This window comes from Lucilia sericata, unplaced genomic scaffold (assembly GCF_015586225.1).
Source record: "Lucilia sericata isolate MDLA Ls3-8-SP2 unplaced genomic scaffold, ASM1558622v1 Contig001386F_arrow, whole genome shotgun sequence".
Lineage (NCBI taxonomy): Eukaryota > Metazoa > Arthropoda > Insecta > Diptera > Calliphoridae > Lucilia > Lucilia sericata.
In genome coordinates, this window is record NW_023995326.1 from 70,133 (window position 1) to 78,800 (window position 8,668).

An 8,668-nucleotide genomic window follows, 5' to 3' on the forward strand; every position below is an offset into this window, starting at 1 on the left:
AAATATATAAAAGAAGTAGTAAAATTCAGTTAAATTTGATAGGTAATAGAGTTTTAGAATACCCTATTCTGAATAATTAAAAGTTTAAAAGTTTTCAATTCATGATCCTGTATTTGGGCATCATTACTTTCTTTAAATTGGAGGCCCTCTTTTCATAGTCGAAAAATAATTGTAAGTAAAGAAAGTTTGCCAGATAAACAATTATATATGGATCATATAGGAGCTATATGGTCTATATATGAGGAATATGATCCATATATAATCCTCTTTAGTTGGTTTATACATTTTTTGATATTTATTCTTTGATTTTAACTTAATACTCCTTTTTCATGCAATGTTACAAGCAATATATAGAAATTAGTATATCAACACATCATCTGTAATGTTAGACAAAGTAAAACTGATTAAAGAATCAAGAGAAAATAGTCTTGACTTACAATAACATTTTCTTACAATCCAATTACAGTATTTGATTAAATATCAAAGGACAAGGAGTAAACAAACAAGTAAGGAACTAAGTCAACTAGGAATATATCGAAAGTGAACTAAGAATATAACGAAAGTGGTTTGCGGAAGGAATAGAGCATACGGAATCCCGATAATTGGACGGGATGATATAAGTTACCGGTAGTGTTAATACATGGGAAACATGACCCATATGCAAGAAATGGGATCTGAGTCCAACTATGACATGCTGGCTTTATGAAAAGGGTAATTAGACCCATTCATACTTACTCTACGCTAATCTAGCGGACGACAGAAAGTGCAACATAAATTCACTATATAGACTTCAGCGTATATGTTGCTTGGGTGTAGGAACTTTACTGAACACTCTTCCGATCGCAACGTACATAAGTAAGATACGAGGAGATACTCACAACCGAGTGACTCCTATCTCCAGGCGAACTGATTGAGCAGGTTACAAGACCCCAATGTATACTTGACAAAATGAACGGTTATACACAAAAACCAGATGTGCCTGATCGCATGTCGGAAATTGAAATTGTCGGGGGAAGTGTGATACACTAGTACCAGATTGGAGATCATAGAGGAAATCTGTTGTTACACAGATGGCTACAAACTGGCAGACAAAACGGGTCTATATGGAAACACAAGCATCTTTATAATTGGAACACTTACTTCCAAACGGAAGCAAGTGTTCTGCATTATATGGATACAAGACCGCTCGGAGATAATATGCAATGAAAGCGTTAATGTACCGGCTATAAAGGAAAGGAAGCTGAAGGAAGTTAACTTGATGAATGAAAAGCTGTTCGGATCAACGAGGGCTGAATTAAAAGCATGGACGAGAGAATTCATTTGGAATAGTGGAGCGGTAGTTAGGACCATTAAAATCCGATGGGGTGAACCCAACGAGAGAATGAGCAATTTACATGTCATTATCAGAACTTAAACTTCAACACTCCTTGGCTACAGCAATGATAAATTTTATAATGATCGCACCAGACGTTCATAAACGCCAGATTTATTTCGCCCATCTTGGTGTAACTGCAATCCATGAGAAAAGAGGTGCTACCAATATCTCTATAAACTGGTGGTGTCAAATACATCCTCGGACTTTCCTTGAAATGATTTGTCTTGGGACTGAACCAGAGAGCCATATTATCTGGTGCTACGGGAACCGATAGCTTACAGGGGTAGGCACCGGTTCCATTGAGTTTTCCTTTCTTGTCGGCGTATGTATAGGACTTACACTGTTCCGACCAGTCTTATCGTAGTGCGTTCTCTGTAAGAACTTGTCTTTGGCATATTAGATGGGTTCGTATTTTGTTCTACCGATTACCGCTCTAGGTTCTGTTGCCGACTCCACAGAGACCATCCTATCTGCGTGTTTTGAAATTAAAGTGATGTTTTTTGCGACATTACGGAAGTTACTCAACCAGGCAGCAATAATCAGGATTATATAGCTCGAGTACTTGAGCAAAGTGTTTGTACAAAATTGGACGAACAGATTCAGACAATTATATAAATTCTCTGTTATAGTTAGGCGTTCGTAAAAATTAGATCCAAATATTTGTGGACAAATGAAATTTCAGATATTACATGCCTCAGGAGTACTGTTTGGAAAATTCTAAGCAACTACTTTCAGGTAATTAAGTTTCAGAACACTGGGCGATACTTCTTTTCATAGATTGCTATATAAGGGACGGTAGAATTGCTATATATATGTACATCCCCCTTTTCAATCCATTGCGTAGCTTATGTACTAGTTTATAGACTCGTCTAAAATTGACTAGACTATTGCAAAGTCTTAGAACTCGACTTTAAACTGGTCTAAAGTCAATTTATTTGTCTATTGTCAATTCTTTGAACTATACTATGAACTCGTCTATTTACTTATATAAGAACTATAGACGAGCTGAGCTATTGACTAGTTTTAAGACTAATTTAACTACTAGTAACTAGTCTATTATGTAGTCAATGGACTCAACTATGAATTAGTCCATTGTCTCGATTATGACTTGTCTATGGGCTAGTTATAGACTCGTCTATTGGCTAGTCTTAGGACTTGTTTATACTCCATTCTGTATGCTATGTTATAGACTCATCTATTTACTAGTATAAGGGCTATAGACGAGCGCTTGCCTAGTCTGAAGACTTGTACATACACAAGTCTATGGACTAGTATATTGGCTAGTCTACTGACTATTGGCTAGTCTATGGATTAGTCTAAGGACTCGGCTATGAAATATTCTTTGTTTTTGTCTATGAACTTGATTTACTCTAAAGACTCAGATATGGATTTTTCTATTAACTATTCTATGGACTTTTGTATGTGCTAGTCTAAGTACTGTGAGTTAGTCTATAGTACGTGAAATACTCTATTAATAGATCTATTGACTAGTCTTATTTTAAAAACTTTTCGATTTACAACTGTTTTTTATATTAAAACCAAATATCCTTAATAAAACAACCAGCTACTGTGTGTTAAACTCATATCCTATCTCCTGTACATATGTATCATTTAGTTTCGCAATAAAATCAATACGGTCTAAAGGGGAAAAATTAATTAATTTTCTTTGAAATACAAATTATTTCTTGTTCTACACCATTTTTTCTTGCTTATACAAAGGACGATTAGTATAACTTAAGAAAAAATAAAGGTCATTTCTATCTTCTAGGGTATGAGTCTTATAACTCGTGTAAATTATTCCGGGATTTGGTTGGAAAACGCAATTTAAAAGTTTAAATAATATGTTGTGGTTGTAGGCTGAACTAAGGTCAAACATACTTCTTTAATACCAGTGAGATTGAACAAAAGAAAGAACATTTTTTTGTTTAAACTTTTGACAAAGGTTTAAAGGTTTTGCTTAGAACTTTATGGTTTTTCTTTAATAAGATTTTCTTTGTTGGGTTTTCTTTTCTCCTTGAAAGAATTTTCATTTCAATCAGTGAAAATTTGTTTTGATTGGTTTTATGTTTTAATTTTTAATCATTTCATTCATTATTTAGAAATTATATACCTTAAGACGGCATCGTTTTTCTACTAATTTATTTTACAAATTTTGTCAACTACAATTTGGTTTAATGACGCCAAAGTTGCTGCTGCCAGCGACATTGTCTTCCCTACTCTATTAGGGAAATTTGATGTCTGAACACACACTGAGCGAAAAAAATTGTATCGTTTATTCAATTGCCTACAAATAATTAGATTTACACATAAATTGAAAATTAGTGTTTGTCTACGACAATGAATGCGATTGGAGGAGACAATTGAAAAAATGTACGCCACTAGATGCCAACCAACTGTTAAACGCATTCTCTTAAAATTAGGTATGAAATCCATATTGGGTTTTTTGTCGACTGTTTAAAGATTGTATTACAGACAGAGTTTATGTTTTCAAATGCAAATGTAATTAATGTAAAATGTAAATTTTTGGTCGCTTTTGTGTCTGTTGGAAAAAAGGAGCAAAAAAGAAAACCATGAATAATAAATAGTGGTTATTGAACGGATGGGAATGTAAAAAGTACATAGAACACCTGTCTGATAATGGAAAGCGTAGTGTAAAACAATTTAAAATATTTAAATTTTCGTAAAATAGAATAAAATACTGCATTAAGGCCGATATCCCTCCCGTCACGGGTCGAGAACACACCTCAGGCACTACGAATTTATTTATACCCATTGCCACTCGGATTTCACAGGGTTTAAACCAGCAGACGTCCTGTGAAAGAACGGTCCTAGTGGCACTTTATCTGCCGAAAGCTTGCAACACATTCAACCATGCCAAAATCTTTGAGGTTATCCTGCTATCCACAATGGCCAACAATTTGAAGAGATGGATCGTGCATTATCTGAGAGGATGTCAGCTGTTTGCAGAATATAGAGACAAACAAAACTTGCAGCTATAGCCAGCGAAGTTTCCAGCAAACACTTTTCACAACCAGCACAAGGAACTAAATCTTACTGTAGACATCGTAGTCGATGTAAACAGTCAGAATGTGGACTCCATTCTGACTGTTTACCACACAAGAATTTTGTGGATAGCCACTACAACCACGCACAAATTTGTAAGTAGAAACAATGTCCTAAAGGCGCTGACAGCAGCGTTTGGGGATGAACCAAAAAATCTATTTGGACATGTAATCGATCAACTTCGATTAACGCTAACCAGTGCAGAAAAATTGAAAGCTGAAAAAATGCAGTCTTAAGGACTGGAACGGTTAGTTAGTTAGTTAGTTAGTTAGTTAGTTAGTTAGTTAGTTAGTAGTTAGTTAGTTAGTTAGTTAGTTAGTTAGTTAGTAGTTAGTTAGTTAGTTAGTTAGTTAGTTAGTTAGTTAGTTAGTTAGTTAGTTAGTAGTTAGTTAGTTAGTTAGTTAGTAGTTAGTTAGTTAGTTAGTTAGTTAGTTAGTTAGTAGTTAGAGTTAGTTAGTTAGTTAGTTAGTTAGTTAGTTAGTAGTTAGTTAGTTAGTTAGTTAGTTAGTTAGTAGTTAGTTAGTTAGTTAGTTAGTAGTTAGTAGTTAGTTAGTTAGTTAGTTAGTTAGTTAGTTAAGTTAGTTAGTTAGTTAGTTAGTTAGTTAGTTAGTTAGTTAGTTAGTTAGTTAGTAGTTAGTTAGTTAGTTAGTAGTTAGTTAGTTAGTTAGTTAGTAGTTAGTTAGTTAGTTAGTAGTTAGTTAGTTAGTTAGTTAGTTAGTTAGTTAGTTAGTTAGTTAGTTAGTTAGTTAGTTAGTTAGTTAGTTAGTTAGTTAGTTAGTTAGTTAGTTAGTTAGTTAGTTAGTTAGTTAGTTAGTTAGTTAGTTAGTTAGTTAGTTAGTTAGTTAGTAGTTAGTTAGTTAGTTAGTTAGTTAGTTAGTTAGTAGTTAGTTAGTTAGTTAGTTAGTAGTTAGTTAGTTAGTTAGTTAGTTAGTTAGTTAGTTAGTTAGTTAGTTAGTTAGTTAGTTAGTTAGTTAGTTAGTTAGTTAGTTAGTTAGTTAGTAGTTAGTTAGTTAGTTAGTTAGTTAGTTAGTTAGTTAGTTAGTTAGTTAGTTAGTTAGTTAGTTAGTAGTTAGTTAGTTAGTTAGTTAGTTAGTTAGTTAGTTAGTTAGTTAGTTAGTTAGTTAGTTAGTTAGTTAGTTAGTTAGTTAGTTAGTTAGTTAGTTAGTTAGTTAGTTAGTTAGTAGTTAGTTAGTTAGTTAGTTAGTTAGTTAGTTAGTTAGTTAGTTAGTTAGTTAGTTAGTTAGTTAGTTAGTAGTTAGTTAGTTAGTTAGTTAGTTAGTTAGTTAGTTAGTTAGTTAGTTAGTTAGTTAGTTAGTTAGTTAGTTAGTTAGTTAGTTAGTTAGTTAGTTAGTTAGTTAGTTAGTTAGTTAGTTAGTTAGTTAGTAGTTAGTTAGTTAGTTAGTTAGTTAGTTAGTTAGTTAGTTAGTTAGTAGTTAGTTAGTTAGTTAGTTAGTTAGTTAGTTAGTTAGTTAGTTAGTTAGTTAGTTAGTTAGTTAGTTAGTTAGTTAGTTAGTTAGTTAGTTAGTTAGTTAGTAGTTAGTTAGTTAGTTAGTTAGTTAGTTAGTTAGTTAGTTAGTTAGTTAGTTAGTTAGTTAGTTAGTTAGTTAGTTAGTTAGTTAGTTAGTTAGTTAGTTAGTTAGTTAGTTAGTTAGTTAGTTAGTTAGTTAGTTAGTTAGTTAGTTAGTTAGTTAGTTAGTTAGTAGTTAGTTAGTTAGTAGTTAGTTAGTTAGTTAGTTAGTTAGTTAGTTAGTTAGTTAGTTAGTTAGTTAGTTAGTTAGTTAGTTAGTTAGTTAGTTAGTTAGTTAGTTAGTTAGTTAGTTAGTTAGTTAGTTAGTTAGTTAGTTAGTTAGTTAGTTAGTTAGTTAGTTAGTTAGTTAGTTAGTTAGTTAGTTAGTTAGTTAGTAGTTAGTTAGTTAGTTAGTTAGTTAGTTAGTTAGTTAGTTAGTAGTTAGTTAGTAGTTAGTTAGTTAGTTAGTAGTTAGTTAGTTAGTTAGTAGTTAGTTAGTTAGTTAGTTAGTTAGTTAGTTAGTTAGTTAGTTAGTTAGTTAGTTAGTTAGTTAGTTAGTAGTTAGTTAGTTAGTAGTTAGTTAGTTAGTTAGTTAGTTAGTTAGTTAGTTAGTTAGTTAGTTAGTTAGTTAGTTAGTTAGTTAGTTAGTTAGTTAGTTAGTAGTTAGTTAGTAGTAGTTAGTTAGTTAGTTAGTTAGTTAGTTAGTTAGTTAGTTAGTTAGTTAGTTAGTTAGTTAGTTAGTTAGTTAGTTAGTTAGTTAGTTAGTTAGTTAGTTAGTTAGTTAGTTAGTAGTTAGTTAGTTAGTTAGTAGTTAGTTAGTTAGTTAGTTAGTTAGTTAGTTAGTTAGTTAGTTAGTTAGTTAGTTAGTTAGTTAGTTAGTTAGTTAGTTAGTTAGTAGTTAGTTAGTTAGTTAGTTAGTTAGTTAGTTAGTTAGTTAGTTAGTTAGTTAGTTAGTTAGTTAGTTAGTTAGTTAGTTAGTTAGTAGTTAGTTAGTTAGTTAGTTAGTAGTTAGTTAGTTAGTTAGTTAGTTAGTTAGTTAGTTAGTTAGTTAGTTAGTAGTTAGTTAGTTAGTTAGTTAGTAGTTAGTTAGTTAGTTAGTTAGTTAGTTAGTTAGTTAGTAGTTAGTTAGTTAGTTAGTTAGTTAGTTAGTTAGTAGTAGTTAGTTAGTTAGTTAGTAGTTAGTTAGTTAGTTAGTTAGTTAGTTAGTTAGTAGTTAGTTAGTTAGTTAGTTAGTTAGTTAGTTAGTTAGTTAGTTAGTTAGTTAGTTAGTTAGTTAGTTAGTTAGTTAGTTAGTTAGTTAGTTAGTTAGTTAGTTAGTAGTTAGTTAGTAGTTAGTTAGTTAGTTAGTTAGTTAGTTAGTTAGTTAGTTAGTTAGTAGTTAGTTAGTTAGTTAGTAGTTAGTTAGTTAGTTAGTTAGTTAGTTAGTTAGTTAGTTAGTTAGTTAGTTAGTTAGTTAGTTAGTTAGTTAGTTAGTTAGTTAGTTAGTTAGTTAGTTAGTTAGTTAGTTAGTAGTTAGTTAGTTAGTTAGTTAGTTAGTTAGTTAGTTAGTTAGTTAGTTAGTTAGTTAGTTAGTTAGTTAGTAGTTAGTTAGTTAGTTAGTTAGTTAGTTAGTTAGTTAGTTAGTTAGTTAGTTAGTTAGTTAGTTAGTTAGTTAGTTAGTTAGTTAGTTAGTTAGTTAGTTAGTTAGTTAGTTAGTTAGTTAGTAGTTAGTTAGTTAGTTAGTTAGTTAGTTAGTTAGTTAGTTAGTTAGTTAGTTAGTTAGTTAGTTAGTTAGTTAGTAGTTAGTTAGTTAGTTAGTTAGTTAGTTAGTTAGTAGTTAGTTAGTTAGTTAGTTAGTTAGTTAGTTAGTAGTTAGTTAGTAGTTAGTTAGTTAGTTAGTTAGTTAGTTAGTTAGTTAGTTAGTTAGTTAGTTAGTTAGTTAGTTAGTTAGTTAGTTAGTTAGTTAGTTAGTTAGTTAGTTAGTTAGTTAGTTAGTAGTAGTTAGTTAGTTAGTTAGTTAGTTAGTTAGTTAGTTAGTTAGTTAGTTAGTTAGTTAGTTAGTTAGTTAGTTAGTTAGTTAGTTAGTTAGTTAGTAGTTAGTTAGTTAGTTAGTTAGTTAGTTAGTTAGTTAGTTAGTTAGTTAGTTAGTTAGTCAGTCTATCCCAATTTTAGTACCACACAATCTAAAGTTCTAACCTTGCCTGGAAATTTATAGCACCACTTCCTTGCTCAGTACATATTAGGGTGATCGATTATTCGACATTTTCCAAAAACCGGTTTTCGAATAGTTCGAATAGTTGACATTCCGGTTGATATTTTTCAAATACAGAAAAAACCGGTTAACCGGTTTTTCATTATAAATAAAAAAATATATTTTAATTTAAAAAACTTAATGTTTATGTTTAAATTTGATTAATAAAACATGGCCCGAAATGATTTTTAACAGTTTAAAAGATTATAACTTTAGATCTAGTCGTCTGATTTACATTATTTCTTTAATATAAAAAAAAATTAGGAAAAACGTGGGACACTTCTGTTAAACATAAGGTACTATGTAATCCTAGCTTATTTTAAAAGCATTGTTTAGAAAATTTGCATAGGCATTCCAACACTTCCATAAAATTTCAGCCGTAAATTAATTATTGTAATTGGAATATAATCTTAAGATTGATAAAATTTTATCAAACAGTTATCAATTTTACAAATAATTTTTTTTAATTAATTAGGAAAATCAAAGAAGTTTA